Below are 17449 nucleotides of genomic sequence, written 5' to 3' on the forward strand. Positions count from 1 at the left end.
GCGCCCCAGTGATATTCTTAGCAGAAACTTTACAGGCCAGGTGCGAATGGGATGATATATCCAAAGTACTAAAAGAAAAAAAAAAACAAAAAACAACAACCTGCCCACTACTAATACTATACGTGGTAAAGCTATTCTTTTAAATTAAAAAAATTTTTTTTTTCAACGTTTATTTATTTTTGGGACAGAGAGAGACAGAGCATGAACGGGGAAGGGGCAGAGAGAGAGGGAGACACAGAATCGGAAACAGGCTCCAGGCTCTGAGCCATCAGCCCGGAGCCTGACGCGGGGCTCGAACTCCCGGACCGCGAGATCGTGACCTGGCTGAAGTCGGACGCTTAACCGACTGCGCCACCCAGGCACCCCAGTGATATTCTTAGCAGAAACTTTACAGGCCAGGTGCGAATGGGATGATATATCCAAAGTACTAAAAGAAAAAAAAAAAAACAACAACCTGCCCACTACTAATACTATACGTGGTAAAGCTATTCTTTTAAATGAAATAGAGACAAGACATTCCTAGATAAACAAAAGCTGAGGGAGTTCATCTCCAGTAGACATGCCTTACAATAAATGCTGGAAGGAGCTCCTTAAATTGAAATAAAATTATGATAAGTAACAACATGAATACAGATGGAAGTATAAAATTTACTGTAAATATAAATTTAGTCAAATTCAAACTGCTCTAATACTGTAGTGGTGAACAAATCTAGTATAACTAGTACAAAATCATAAAAATGTATTGAAAATAACTGAAGCTACAATAACTTGTTATTGGATATGCAATATAAAGAGATACAATTTATATGCAATATAAAACATCAATAGCGTAAAATATAGAGGGAGAATAGCAGTAAGTTTGTAGAGTTTTAAAATGCAGTTGAAGTTATGGGGTGCCTGGGTGGCTCAGTTGGTTAAGCGTCTGACTTCAGCTCAGGTCATGATCTCACGGTTCATGAGTTCGAGCCCCGTGTCGGGCTCTGTGCTGACAGCTCAGAGCCTGGAGCCTGCTTCGGATTCTGTGTCTCCTCCTCTCTCTGCCCCTCCCCTGCTCATTCTCTGTCTCTCAATAATAAATAAATGTTAAAAATATATACATGTATGTAATAAATAAAAAAAATGCAGTTGAAGTTATCAGTTTAAAATAGATTGTTGTAACTGTAAGATGATTTATTTAAGCCTCATTGGAAACCACAAAGAAAAACTTCCAGTAGATACACAAGATATAAAGAAAAAGAAATCAGAACATACCACTACAAAACATTACAAAGGAAGACAGCAAGAGAGGAAGAAAGGAAAAGCAAAAAAATAGTAAGAAAAGAATGAAAAATTAAGTCCTTAACTATCAATAATTTTTTAAATTATTACAGTGGACTAAATTTTTCCATCAAAAGCATAGAGTGACTGAATGGCTAAAAATAAGATGCAAGATACCATAATATGCTGCCTATGAGATTTGTGTTAATTTTAGGACACACAAAGGCTAGAAGTGAAGGGTTAGAAAAAGATATTCCATTCAAATGGTAACCAAAAGAGAACAGGGGTAGCTAGCTATACATATATCAGATAAAAACTCTTACAGTCACAATAGCCAAATACAGTCATTAAGTAATGGATAGAGAGAACGATTCTTTGGGAGCATATAGCAATAGTAAATATATATGCACACAACATTGGAACACCTAAATATATAAAGCAAATAGTCACAGGATGGAAGGTGAAAAAACATCAATATAATGATTGCAGGGGCTTTCAAATCCCTACTTTCAGCAGTGGATAGATCATCCAGATTAAATCAATAAAAAAGCAATGGGCTTACCCTACATCAGATCAGGTGGACTTAGTAGACATTTATTCAGCTATGTATACATTGTGCCTGAGCACACGTGGAACATTCTCCAGGATAAATCATATGTTAAGCCACAAAACAGTTCTTAGTAGATTTAAGAAGATTCAAATCATGTCACATATTTTTTTATAACCATGATGTTATGAAACTAAAAATCAGAAACAGGAAGAAAAGTGGACAGTTCACAAATATGTGGGAATTACCACACTTATGAGCAACCAATGGGTCAAAAAAATTAAAAAAGGAAATAAGGGGTTATCTTAACACAAATGAAAATGGAAACACAACATACTAAACCTTAAAAGATGCAGCAAAAGCAGCTTTAAGAGGGAAATTAATATTGATATAAATACATATTGGAACAAAAAAAGTTCTCAAATAACCTAACATTATTTCAAGGAACTAGATAACAGTAACAACAAACAAACAACAAAAACAACTAATCCCCAAATTAGTTGAAGGAAAGAAATAATAAAAATAAGAGTAGAAATAAATGAAGAAGAGATTAGAAAAATAATAGAAAAGATCAATAAAACTTTGACCTGATGTTTTGAAAAGGAAAATAAAATTGACGAAATTTTGGATAGATTAAGAAAAAGAAGACTCAAATAAATAGAATCAGAAATGGAAGAGGAGACATGGAAGTGATGCCACAGAAATACAGTTAAAAGAGACTACTATAAACAAATATATGATCAAATATTGGATAACCTAGAGAGAGTGGATATGTTCCTAAAAACACACAACCAAAGAAGAACACATCATGATGAAACAGAAAATCTGCACATACCAGTAATGAGGTGACTGAATCAGTAATCAAAAACCTCCCACCAAACAAAAGTTTGGGACTAGATGCCTTTCTGGTGAATTCTAACAAACTTTGAAAAATAATACCAATCCTTCTCAAATTCTTCCAAAAATAGAAGAGGAAGGAATATTTGTAAACTTATTTTGCAAGGCCAACATTAATCCTTGTATCAAAGCAGAGACACTTTAAGAAATATTGGCCAGTATCTTTGATGACTATTGATGTAAAAATTCTCCTAAATGCTACCAAACCAAAATTAATAGCACATTGGAAAGATACAACATGATATTAGCAAAACTAAAAGGCAACCGACAGAATAGGAGATGTTTGCAAATGACGTATTAAAGGGTTAATATCCAAAATGTATAAATAATTTATCAAACTCAACACCCAAAAAACAAATAATCCAGTGAAGAAATGAACAAAAGACATGAAGAGATACTTCTCCAAAGAAGACATCCAGATAGCTAATAGACACATGAAAAAATGCTCAATATCACTCATCATCAGGGAAATACAAATCAAAACCACAAGGAGATACCACCTAACACCAGTCAGAATGGCTAGAATTAACAACTCAGGCAACAACAGAGGTTGGCGAGGATGCAGAGAAAGAGGATCTCTTTTGCCCTGCTGGTGGGTATGCAAGCTGGTGCAGCCACTCTGGAAAACAGTATGGAGGTTCCTCAAAAAATTAAAAATAGAACTACTCTATGACCCAGCAATTGCACTGCTAGGTATTTATTCAAGGGATACAGGTATGCTGTTTCGAAGGGGCACATGCACTCCCATGTTTATAGCAGCACTATCAGCAATAGCCAAAGTATATGGAAAGAGCCCAAGTGTCCATCAACAGATGAATGGATAAAGAAGATGTGGTGTGTATGTATACACACACACACACACACACACACACACACACACACACACACACACAATGGAGTATTACTTGGCAATCAAAAAGAATGAAATCTTGCCATTTGCAACTACATGGATGGAACTATGCTATGGAACTACGTGGAGGGTATTATACTAAGTGAAATTAGTCAGAGAAAGACAAATATCATATGACTTCACTCATATGTGGAATTTAAGATACAAAACAGATGAACATAAGGGAAGCAAAAATAATATAAAAATAGGGAGGGGGACAAAACAGAAGAGACTCTTAAATATAGAGAACAAACAAGGTTGCTGTAGCGGTTGTGGGGGGGGTGGGCTAAATCGGTAAGGGGTATTAAGGAAGACACTTGGAATGAGCACTGAGTGTTAAACATAGGGGATGAATCACTGGAATCTACTCCTGAAATCATTGTTGTACTATATGCTAAGTAACTTGGATATAAATTTAATATATATATATGTATATATATATGTGTATATATATATATATATACACATATATATATATGTATTAAAAAAAAGAAAAGATACAACATGATCAAGTGAGATTTATCTCTGGAAAGCAAGGATGGTTGATTTTATGCAAATCAATGAATGTGATACACCATGTTAACAAAATGAAGACTAAAGTCATATGTTACGAGTCATACTTATAGATAAAACATTTGACAAAATTCAAAATCTTTTCATGATAAAGATTTTTCAAATTAGCTATAGAAGAAATGCAGCATAAGAAAGGCCATATATGGCACATACACAACTAATGTAACAATAGTGGAAGCTGAGAGCTTTTCTTCTAATATCAAGGAAAAAACACTGAGAATGCCCACTTTCATCAATTCTATTCAAGTTATTACCGGAAGTCCTAGCCAGAGCATTTAGACAAGAAAAAAATAAAACACATCCATATCAGAAAAGAATAAAATTGTCTGTGTTTGTTAGATGACATGCTCTTAGACATAGAAAACCCTAAACAGTCCACCAAAAACTTTTAGAACTCATAAATGAATTCAGTACATTTGTATGATGTAAGTCAACATACAAGTCAGTTGCTTTTCTATACAAACAATGATCTGAAAACAAAATTAAGAAAATCTTATTTACAATATCATCAAAAAGAGTAACATACTTAGGACAAATTTAACAAGAAAGTTAAACATCTATACCTTCAGAACTGTAAAACATTGATGAAAAAATTTAGAAGACTAGTAAATTGAAAGATACACTGTTTCCAATAATTGGAAGCATTTCTCTTGTTAAAATGTCCATACAGATTCAATGCAATTCCAATAGACATTTATTGGCACTTTTTATTGAAATAGAAAAAAAGTCCTAAAATTTGTGTGGAACCAGTAAAGACTCCACATAGCCAAAAGAAAGAGGAACAAAGCTAGAGGTATCACTGTTCCTGATTGAACAACTCTTCATAAACCTATTGACCATCTAACATGCTTTCTTTAAAAAAATGTCTATTCAGATCCTCTGCCCATTTTCAATTGTTTTATTGGTTTAACTGAGATTCAGTTGTAGGAGTTCTTTAAAATATTTTGAATATTAACCACTTATCAGATATGTGGTTTGTAAATATTTTCTCTCATTCTATAAGTTGCCTTTTCATTTTGTTGATTGTTTCCTTTGCTGTGCAAAAGAAAAGTTTGTTATAGTCCCACTCATTTATTGCTGCTTTTGTTGCCTGTGCTTTTGGTATCTGATGAAAAAAGTCACTGTCTAGATTATTGTCAAGGAGATTTTTCTCTGTGTGATAGAAATTTTATGGTTTTAGGTCTATGTATAATCCTTTCATCCATTTCATGTTAACTTTTGCAAGTTGTATATGATAAGGATTCAATTTCATTCTTTTGCATGTGCATTAATCATCAGGAAATACAATTCAAAACCATGATGAGATATCATCTGACACCGGTTAGGATGGCTTTTATCAAAACATCAAAAGTTAAAAAGTGTTGGGTGTGGAGAAAAGGAAACTCTTATACACTGTTGCTGCAGCCGTTTTGGAAAATAATGTAAAAATTACTGAAGAAATAGAACTGTCATCTGATCCAGCAGTTTCACTTTTTAGTATATATATTGAATGAAAATGAAATCAGTATTTTGAAAAGATATCCTCATTTTCTTGTTTGTTGCCACATTATTCACGATAGGCATGGGATGGAAATAACCTATGTGTCTGTCGGTTGATGAATAAAGAAAATATGCTATATATGTACACTATATATTTTATTCAGCCTTAAAAAAAGAAGGATATCCCATCATTTGTGACATAAGTGAACCTGGAGGACATTATACTAAGTTAAGTCAGACAGAAAGTCAAATACTGTATGATCTCATTTTTGTGTGGAATCTTAAAGTGTAAACTCAAAAAAACCACACACACACACACACACACACACACACACACACACACACCTGGGAAGTGGAGGAAATGGGGAAATGTTGGTCAAAGGATTTAGTTTCAGTGACGAATAACTTACGGGGATCTAATAAACAGAAAGGTGACTATAGTTAATATTGTGTTTATATACTTGAAATTTTCTGAGAGTGATCATATGTATATTCATCATACAGAGACACATACACACATGGTAACTATGCGAGATGATAGATGTTCTAATCATTTCACAGTGTGTATGAGTGTTAAGTCATGATGTAAACCCTAAATCTATAAAATTGTTGGCAATTATACCTCAATGAAGCTGGGAAAACATAATTGTTTTAATGTCCTTCACCAATATTTTTAGCAATGGTTAGTGAATAGTACCTGTTCTGGGTCACTTTCAGGTGAATACTTTTCTTCTCACCATGGGCCATATTTTCCTGCTTTTTAAAAATTCCTTGTGGGGTCACCTGGGTGGCTCAGTCAGCTCAGATCATGATCTCACAGTTCGTGAGTTCAAGCCCTATTTTGATAGTGTGGAGCCTGCTTGGGATTATCTTTCTCCTTCTCTTTCTCTGCCCCTCCCCTCATCTCTTTCTCTCTCTCTCTCTCTCTCTCTCTCTCTCTCTCTCTCTCTGTCTCTCTCTCTTTCTCTCAAAAATAAATAAATAAACTTAAGAAAAGCCTTCTAATTAGTGTCTGGATGGCAGATATGGTAAATTTTATCTTACTGGATGCTGTGTGTGTGTGTGTGTGTGTGTGTGTGTGTGTGTTGCAACTGGCCAGGGTAGGGTGTGTGTGTGTGTGTGTGTGTGTGTGTGTCTGTGTGTGTCTGTGTGTGTCTGTGTGTGTCTGTGTTCCTGTGCTTGTGCTGGTACGCATTTAAATTAGTTGGAAAGAGTTTGATCACTTCTGGTCTTGCTTTTAAGATTTATTAGGTGAGATCATATCAGTACTCAGTTTAGGGCTAATTATTTCCCACTACTGAGGAAAGACTCTTCTGTGTTTCCTGGAGAATGCCTTGCAAAACAAAGTTTTTCTAGTTTGGTAAAAATAGGTGCTATTCCTGGACCTTTGTGAGTACATGAAGTGTTACCTCTAATTCTTTCTATTGGTTCTTCACTAGTATGGTACTTTACCTGTTCTTTCTGACTGCTCAGTTATTCACTGCCTTTTTCCATTGCAGTCATGTGAGAAAGGCAGAGTATTAAAAAATGCAGTTTCCTTGAGGGAGCCTCTGCTAACTGGTTATGCAATACTCTACCTTTCTCTTTCTCCTTAAGCTTTTTTTCTTCCCTCCTCACTTTTATCCTTCTCCCTTCCTTTCCTTTCTTTCTTCTTCTTTCCAATTCTCAAGACTTGGTGAATATTTCTCGAACATTAGTTGTTATTACAAAATGTTATTTATTTAATCTTCAAGTAACAATAAAAGTTCAGGTTCAGGTAATAGGTTTTTTTAAATTCCCATATTACAGATGTAGAAATAGATACAGGGGGAGACTAAGCCAATTGCTCTTAAGTTCATTCCCTCAAATACATTTGATTTTTTTTAATATTAAAAAAATTTAGCGTTTATTTATTTTGGGAGAGACAGCAAGCGCGGGTGGCGGGGCAGAGAGAGAGAGAGAGAGAGAGAATCCAAAGCAGGTTCCGTGCTATCAGCACAGAGCCTGATGTGGAGTTCAGTCCCACGAACTGCAAGATTATGACCTGAGCTGAGTTCAAGAGTCAGATACTTAACTGAGCCACCCAGGAGCCCCGTTTCCCTCATATTTCTTGTCAGTAGTTTCACCTCAGTTGAGGTTGTCTCCAACCATGGCTAATTGTATTAGTTCTCTTTAACTGGTACTCCCATCATTCTTGTACCTACTCACTGAAACAAAATTGATCTTTCTGAAATGAAAACCTGATCTTGATACTTCTTTTTTTTTAAGTTGTTTTATTAAAACATATAGTGCACACAATGCATATATGCAACAATGTTTTCAGGAGTAGATTCCTTAGTGCCCCTTACCCATTTTCCCATCCTCTCTCCCACAACCCCTCCCGTAACCCTTAGTTTGTCCTTCATATTTATGAGACTCTTCTGTTTTGTCCCCCTCCATGTTTTTATATTGTTTTTGTTTCCCTTCCCTTATGTTCATCTGTTTTGTCTCTTCAAGACGTCATATGAGTGAAGTTATACGATATTTGTCTTTCTCTGACTAATTTCTCTTAGCATAATACCCTCCAGTTCCATCCACATAGTTGCAAATGGCAAGATTTCATTCTTTTTGATTGCCGAATAATACTCCATTGTATATATATACACCACATCTTCTTTATCCATTCATCCATCAATGGACATTTGGGTTCTTCCCATACTTTGGCTATTGCTGATTGTGCTGCTATAAACATGGGGGTGCATGTGTCCCTTCGAAACAGCACACCTGTATCCCTTGGATAAATGCCTAATAGTGCAATTTCTGGGTCACAGGGTAGTTCTATTTTTAGTTTTTTGAGGAACCTCCATATGTTTTCCAGAGTGGCTGCACCAGCTTGCATTGCCACCAACAATGCAAAGGAGATCCTCTTTCTCTGCATCCTCACCAACATCTGTTGTTGCCTGAGTTGTTAATGTTAGCCATTCTTACAGGTGTAAGGTGGTATCTCATTGTGGTTTTGATTTGTATTTCCCTGTTGATGAGTGGTGTTGAGCATTTTTTCATGTGTAGGTTGACCATCTGGATGTCTTCTTTGGCAACCGACAGAATGGGAGAAAATATTTGCAGATGACATATCAGATAAAGGGTTAGTATCCAAAATCTATAAAAAAACTTATCAAACTCAACACCCAAAAAACAAATAATCCATTGAAGAAATGGGCAAAAGACATGGTCTTGATACTTCTTACTTAAAAACCCTTAGTGGTTTTCCATGACTGATGGGATGGAGTCCAAATTCCTATATGTGTCTCCATATTTCAACTTTCTCTCCTTGTCCAAGTCTACTCCTGCTTCCTGAATGTCAGTAGTTGTCAGGAGTGCACTAAGATCATTCTCTTCCTATGGTTGGGAAGACTTCATCTTGCACCTTTCCTTCTCCCCACATACTTGAAATTTAGCCACTGATCTTTTTTATATTCAGATTAGCTTTTACTTCAGTTTGTTTTACTGTTTTATGAGGTTTTTCCTAATGGCTCCATACGCCTCCATGGAATTGTCTACTCGTTCTCATGTACTCTTTGTAGACAGAGTTTCATCATACAGTTTTCATGTGTATCTATCCACTTGACAATGAAATCAGTCAATGCAAGAAATATGTCTCTGTTGCCACAGCATATAGCACAGTATGTCAGATCTGGCTGATGTGTAGGAAATGTTGAATAACTATTTGGCTGCATGAATGAGGTTCTGTTTAGTGAATAGAGATCCAGGATTCCTTTCCAGTTCTTTGGAGGTTTTTTGTACTTAATTTTGGTTTCTTTATTGTGTATTCATGATAGTTTCTTAGTGATTTGAAACTATGGAGCTATTATGTCAGATTCATTTAAAAAGTGATTGGCTTACACATGCAAGGGGCTTTCATAATTTGGAATTTTTATTTAAGTTTCAGTAATTGTTCTGTTAATTGATTCCCTATGTTTTGGCTTATTATGTACATTTAAAATATAAGATCAAGCTATGTTTCACCTGAAAAGTACTCGTTTATTATGGCAGGTGACTATCATTTTAGATTTACTTTGAAGTAGTAAAAGTTCTGGTTAGACATTGACAATGCCTTCCTTTTTTCTTCTGTGCAAGCTACTGTGTACATATAAATTATTTGAATCTTCTTCAGACATGTAAAAATTGTTGTACTTCTTACTTTTAGTTCTATAGTATTTTAGAATTCCTGTGACATGTGCACTTAAGTCCCTTAGAGCCATTGACTTTAATATTCGTAAGGTTAATTTCATAAGACATGGTTGTCTTCATTTCCATCATTAATTGGTATAGAAGATAGACTTTGTTTTCTAGGTGAAGCTCAGTCATAGATTTAGACAACTTATAGGCAGAAAGGGATTTTTTAGGGCAACCCTTTTATTATATAGGTGAAACAAAGAAGATCCAGAAAAATCTCTCTAATGTCTTTACAGGCATTTAAAAAGAAAGAGTAGACAATTCAACTCAACAGTCTTGATACTGTAATACTCTAATCAACATTACTCACATAGTTAAACATAATTTCATATTAAAGGAACAAAAGTACTAAGAGATATTACACTGTGAAATATAATGGTGCATATTTTGATCTCCAGATCCAGTATGTAGCAACTCAAAGATCAATAATCCCAGTGATTCCTTGAGTAAACCATTTTTCCAATAAATACAACAATTTTGTAAAGTAATAAATTTGACTGTTCCAGATGCTGCCCTTGTGGTCTGAACAATGTGTTTATATGCCATAGAGAATTTATTTATTCCAAAGGCTAATTTGCAAACATAGTTTCCAGATATATTTTAGAGGGCATTTTCAGATTTTCATGATACAGAAAAAATTATGGTATAACAGCCATATGAAGGAGAATAATGGCATTTATGATAACTTCTGGAGATCCTAGTTATTTTTGGGATGTGTTTGGTTGTTGTAGCACTAGTTATTTATACTAGTTATATAATGTACTATGCTAATATTAATAGTACACTGTACTAAATTGTTTAAATTTAAATCCAAATTAGTTAATATGTAGTGTAGTATTGGTTTCAGGAGTAGAATTTAGTATTCATCACTTACACATAACACCCAGTGTTCATCCCAGCTAGTGCCCTCTTTAATGCTCTTTACCCATTTAGCCAATCTCCCTGCCCACTCCCCCTCCAGCAGCCCTCAGTTTGTTCTCCGTATTTAAGAGTCTCTTATGGTTTTCTTCCCTGTTTTTATCTTATTTTTGTTTCCCTTTTCCTAGGTTCATCTGTTTCATTTCTTAAATTCCACATATGAGTGAAGTCATATGATGTTTGTCTTTCTCTGACTGACTTCTCTGAGTATTATACACTCTGGTTCCATCCACATTGTTTCAAATGGAAAGATTTCATTCTTTTTGATCACCGAACAATATCTATTGTGTGTGTATGTGTATATGTATATGTGTGTGTGTGTTGTGTGTGTGTGCATGTGTGTATACATATATGTACATATATATGTACATATATGTTATATGTACACACACATATATGTACATATATAATATAATGTAAATTATACTATAATATATAATATATAATATACATATAATATATATGTACATATATATTATATATATATATATATATATACACACACATATGATTTCTTTACCCATTCATTAGTCGATGGACATTTGAGCTCTTTCCATAATTTGGTTATTGTTAATACCACTGCTATAAACATTGGGGTGCATGTGCCCCTTCAAATCAGCATTTTTGTATCCTTTGGATAAATACCCAGTAGTGCAATTCCTGGGCTGTATGGTAGTTCTATTTTTAATTTCTTGAAGAATGTCAATACTGTTTTACAGAGTGGCTGACCAGTTTGGATTCCCACCAACAGTGCATAAGGGTTTCCCTTTCTCTGCATCCTCATCGACAACTGTTGTTTCCTGAGTTATTAATTTTAGCCATTCTGACAGGCGTGAGGTGGTATCTCATTATGTTTTTAATTTGGATTTCCCTGATGATGAGTGATGTTGAACATCTTTTCATATTTGTGGTAGCCATCTGGATATCGTCTTTGGAAAAGTGTCTGTTTATGTTTTCTGCTCATTTCTTCACTGGGTAATTTGGTTTTTGGGTATTGAGTTTGATAAGTTCTTTGTAGATTTTGGATAGTAACCCTTTATCAGATATGTCATTTGCAAATATCTTTTCCCATTCCACTGGTTACCTTTTAGTTTTGCTGATAGTTTCCTTTGCTGTGCAGAAGGTTTTTATCTTCATTTTTGGGATCCCAATAATTCATTTTGCTTTTCTTTCTCTTGTCTCCGGAAACATGTCTAGTAAGATATTGCTACGGCCAATGTCAAAGAGGTTGATGCCTGTTTTCTCCTCTAGGATTTTGATGTTTTCCTGACTTACATTTAGGTCTTTCATCTGTTTTGAATTTATTCTTGTGTATGGTGTAAGAAAGAGGTCCAGTTTCATTCTTCTGCATGTTGCTGCCCAGTTTTCTCAACACCATTTGCTGAACATACTGTCTTTTTTCATTGGATACTCTTTTCTGCTTTGTTGAAGATCAGTTGGGCATACATTTGTGGATTTTGGATTCTTTATTCTGTTCCTTTGATTTATGTGTCTGTTTTTGACACATAGACCAATGGAATAGAATAGAAACCCCAGAACTAGACCCACAAACATATGCCCAACTCATCTTTGACAAAGCAGGAAAGAACATCCAATGGAAAAAAGACAGTCTCTTTAACAAATGGTGCTGGGAGAACTGGACAGCAACATGCAGAAGATTGACACTAGACCACTTTCTCACACCATTCACAAAAATAAACTCAAAATGGATAAAGGACCTGAATGTGAGACAGGAAACCATCAAAACCCTAGAGGAGAAAGCAGGAAAAAATCTCTCTGACCTCAGCCGTAGCAGTCTCTTACTTGACACATCCCCAAAGGCAAGGGAATTAAAAGCAAACATGACCTACTGAGACCTCATGAAGATAAAAAGCTTCTGCACAGCAAAGGAAACAACCAACAAAACTAAAAGGCAACCAATGGAATGGGAAAAGATATTTGCAAATGACATATCAGACAAAGGGCTAGTATCCAAAATCTAAAAAGAGCTCACCAAACTCCACAGCCAAAAAACAAATAACCCAGTGAAGAAATGGGCAGAAAACATGAATAGACACTTCTCTAAAGAAGACATCCGGATGGCCAACAGGCACATGAAAAGATGCTCAATGTCGCTCCTCATCAGGGAAATACAAATCAAAACCACACTCAGATATCACCTCACGCCAGTCAGAGTGGCCAAAATGAACCAATCAGGAGACTATAGATGCTGGAGAGGATGTGGAGAAACGGGAACCCTCTTGCACTGTTGGTGGGAATGCAAATTGGTGCAGCCACTCTGGAAAACAGTGTGGAGGTTCCTCAGAAAATTAATAATAGACCTACCCTCTGACCCAGCAGTAGCACTGCTAGGAATTTACCCAAGGGATACAGGAGTACTGATGCATAGGGGCACTTGTACCCCAATGTTTATAGCAGCACTCTCAACAATATCCAAATTATGGAAAGAGCCTAAATGTCCATCAACTGATGAACGGATAAAGAAATTGTGGTTTATATACACAATAGAATACTACATGGCAATGAGAAAGAATGAAATATGGCCCTTTGTAGCAACGTGGATGGAACTGGAGAGTGTGATGCTAAGTGAAATAAGCCATTCAGAGAAAGACAGATATCATATGTGTTCACTCTTATGTGGATCCTGAGAAACTTAACAGGAGCCCATGGGGGAGGGGAAGGAAAAAAAAAAGAGGTTAGAGTGGGAGAGAGCCAAAGCATAGAAGACTCTTAAAAACAGAACAAAGTGAGGGTTGATGGGGGGTGGGACGGAGGGAGGGTGGGTGATGGGTATTGAGGAGGGCACCTTGTGGGATGAGCACTGGGTGTTGTATGGAAACCAATTTGACAATAAATTTCATATACCGAAAAAAATAAAAAAAAAATGATTTATGTGTCTTTCTTTGTGCCAGTACCATACTATCTTGATGATTACAGCTTTGTAGTACAGCTTAAAGTCTGGAATTGTGATGCCTCCCGCTTTGGTATTCTTTTTCAAGATTACTGTGGCCATTTGGGGTCTTTTCTGGTTCCATACAAGATTTAGAATAGTTTATTCTAGCTCTGTGAAGAATGCTGCTGTTATTTTGAGAGGAATTGCATTGAATGTGTAGATTGCTTTGGGTAGTTTTGACTTTTTAATAGTATTTGTTCTTCCAATCAATTCATGAGCAGGGATTAGTTTTCCATTTCTTTGTGTCTTCTTCAGTATCTTTCATAAGCTTTCTGTAGTTTGCTGCTTATAGATATTTTACATCTTTGGTTAGGTTTATTCATAGGTATCTTAGGGTTTGGGGTGCAATTGTAAGTGGAATCATCAATTCCTTGATTTCTCTTTTGCTGCTTCATTATTGTTGTATAGAAACACAACTGATTTTTGTACATTGATTTTATATCCTGCAACTTTGCTGAATTCATGTGTCAGACCTAGCAGTTTTTTGGTGGAGGTTTTGGGTTTTCCATGTACAGCATCATGTCATATGCAAAGAGTGAAAGTTTGACTTTCTCCTTGCTGATTTGGATGCCTTTTATTTCTTTTTGTTGTCTGATTGCTAAGACCTGGACTTCCAGTATTATGTTGAGCCGTAGTGGTGAGAGTGGGCATCCTTGTCATGTTCCTGACCTTAGGGGTAAAGTTCGCAGTTTCTCCCCATTGAGGATGATAGTAGCTGTGGGTGTTTCATATATGGCATTTATGATCTTGACTTATGGTGCTTCTATCTCTACTTTCTTCAGGGTTTTTATGAAGAAAGGATGCTGTGTTTTGTCAAATGCTTTTTTCTGCATCTGTTGAGAGGATCATGTAGTTCTTTTTTTTTAATGTTTATTTTTGAGAGAGAGAGAGAGAGAGAGACAGACAGACGGGAAGGGACAGAGAGAGTGGGAGACACAATCTGAAGCAGGCTCCAGTCTCTGAGCTGTCAGCCCAGAGCCTGATGCCGGGCTCAAACCCACGAACCGTGAGATCATGACCTGAGCTTCAGTCAGATGCTTAATGGACTGAGCCACTCAGGTGCCCCAGAGGATCATGTGGTTCCTTTCTTTTCTTTTATTAATGTGATTTATCACTTTTATTGATTTGCAGCTATTGAACCACCCATGCAGGCTTGGAATAAATCACACTTGATCATGATGAATAATTCCTTTAATGTACTGTTGGATTTAATTTGCTACTATCTTGTTGAGAATGTTTGCATTTATGTTGTTCAGGGAAATTGCTCTGTAATTCTTGTTTTTAGTGGGGTCTTTGGTTTTGGCATTAAGGTAATGCTGACCTCATAGAATGAGTTTGGGAGTTTTCCTTTCTCTTTTCTTTTCTTTTCTTTCTTTTTTTTCTTTTTAACTGCTTCAAAAGAATAGGTATTAACTCTTCCTTAAATGTTTGGTAGAATTCCCCTGGGAGGCCACCTGGCTCCTGGTTTGTTAGGAGATTTTTGATTACTGATTCAATTTATTTACTGGTTATGGGTCTGTTCAAAACTTTATTTCTTCTGGTTTCAGTTTTGGTAGTTTATGTTTCTAGGAATTTGTCCATTTCTTCCAGATTGCCCAATTTGTTGGCATATAATTGCTCATAATATTCTCTTTTTATTGTTCAAGTTTCTGCAGTGTTGGTAGTGATCTCTTTCCTTTATGATTTTATTTATTTGGGTCCTTTCTTTTTTCTTTTGATAAATCTGGCTAGGGTTTTATCAAGTTTGTTAATTCTTTCCGTGAACCAGCTCTTCGCTTCATTGACCCCCTCTACTCTTCTTTTTTATATCATTGATTAATTTTCTAATCTTTATTATTTCCCTCCTTCTGCTGGTTTTGGACTTTATTTGCTGTTCTTTTTCCAGCCTCTTTAGGTGTAATGTTAGGTTGAATAATATACTATACTAAATTATTAAACGATATATTGTTCTTAATGAAATCATACAGAATACTGCAGAAAAATGGTTTGTATATGTAGAGTGTATCAGCTGTAGGGCATGTTTCCTTTTCCAAAGATATTCTTCGATATTTTGTATTTCAAATGGTGTCCTCTTAGAAGTGTGGATCTGAGGATGAGATAGTACGTGTAAATCTGTGATCCTGCATACTAATATCGTGGGATACTTTTGGATGTGATAAACAGATGTTCCATTTATTTCAGAATACTACCACCATATAACTAAAGAATATAACTAAACTCTATCACTAAAACGTTGGGTCCAGAGGTGTCTAGGTGGCTCAGTCAGTTGAGCATCCAACTCTTGGTTTTGGCTCAGGTCCTGATTTCAGGGTTGGTGGGTTCATGCCTTGCATCAGGCTCTGTGCTGATGGAGTAAAACCCGGTTGTCCCGTTTCTACCCCTTCACTGTCTCTCTGTCTCTCTCAAAACAAATAAATAAACTGTAAAATAAATAGGTAACTAAATAAGTAAATACATACATACATAAATACATAAAAGTTTGGGTCCACTACAGATTACTATACTTGTTATCCTAGATCATTCTTGGATTGGTGGTCTTAAATTTTTGAAGTCCAGACAGCTATTAGTTTTTTTTTTTTCTTTTGAAGGATTTTTATTACTTTATGCTGGTTTTAGCTAATGTGTTCACTAATACTTGCTTCAATATTTTGGAAGTTATTTAGAATTTCTTAAAACTTACTGCTATTTCATTTTTCCAGAATGATTCTTGGATAGGAGATACCTCTCTTTCTCTTGAGTCTGTATTACTAGCATGCATTTTCCTTGAAAAATCAATATAGCAAAACAACTTGTTATAAAGCACCCTATGTGTTGGGGGACATTCATACATCAAAAAGGAAAGGTATTTGAGTCATGCTCAATTGTAGAAGCTATTGAATGAAAATAAGAGAGAAATGATACTTTACCACAACTATTTTGAAGAAAATTTCCAGTTATAACTTTTAAAGAGGTTTCAACTCTTATAATAGTGAATTTACTACTGACTTTCTAAAAGGACTGTTTCTAACAAAGGAAATACAGTGAGATTCTTTATTATATCTGGCCTCATTTATACTATATATTACATATATGTCTCATTTTTACTAATACTTAAATGAGAGTCTAGGTACATAATGAAAACTGACTATCTCACACAAGTAGCTGTTGTCTGATGTTCTCAATTGATATTATTGTCAATACACCACAAATTTTACATCAGAATCATAAAATATTCATAATTGTGCCACAGCCAAATTAGCCTAAGCACTTCCTTCCTACATATTTGACCCAGATGTATTCTAGTACCTCTAGTGTTGAGAATTTATTACATTATGGTGTTTTCTATCTTACTCGGGGACACACTGACAGAAAATGCTTTCTTCTGCAGAATTGAAATCTGCCTCTCTTTGGCTTTTCTCTTGGATAATTGAGTTTCTTGGCATGAATTCAGTAATTGTAGTATTCGCCGATAAGTATTACAAAAAAAAACACTTTAATTCAACTTATTAATTCTTTGGCACCAGAGAAACTGGGACTTACTGTCTTGAGCTCACTTCTTCCTAACATGACCTCTTTTCCTCAAGTGTATATTTATGTATGAGGTAAGCCTCTCGGGCTTTCAAAGAAAGGATTCTCCAGCTAGACTTTTCAATGCCATAGAACTCTCTGATTAAATCTGAAAAAAAATCTGTTGTGTTCTGATAACATCCTTCAGCAATAAAGAAAAACAGACTTTTCCCAGGTAGATTTGAGGTGAAAGATG

The 17449-nt window shown here is 35.5% G+C and overlaps 1 protein-coding gene across 1 annotated transcript in view; it reads left to right on the top strand.

Annotated features, from left to right (window-relative positions):
• The window catches only part of MALRD1 (MAM and LDL receptor class A domain containing 1), a 792972-nt gene that overhangs the window by 194625 nt on the left and 580898 nt on the right, over nucleotides 1-17449 (top strand). The gene's annotated exons all lie outside the window — the stretch shown is intronic.

This window comes from Prionailurus bengalensis, chromosome B4 (genome assembly GCF_016509475.1).
Source record: "Prionailurus bengalensis isolate Pbe53 chromosome B4, Fcat_Pben_1.1_paternal_pri, whole genome shotgun sequence".
NCBI lineage: Eukaryota > Metazoa > Chordata > Mammalia > Carnivora > Felidae > Prionailurus > Prionailurus bengalensis.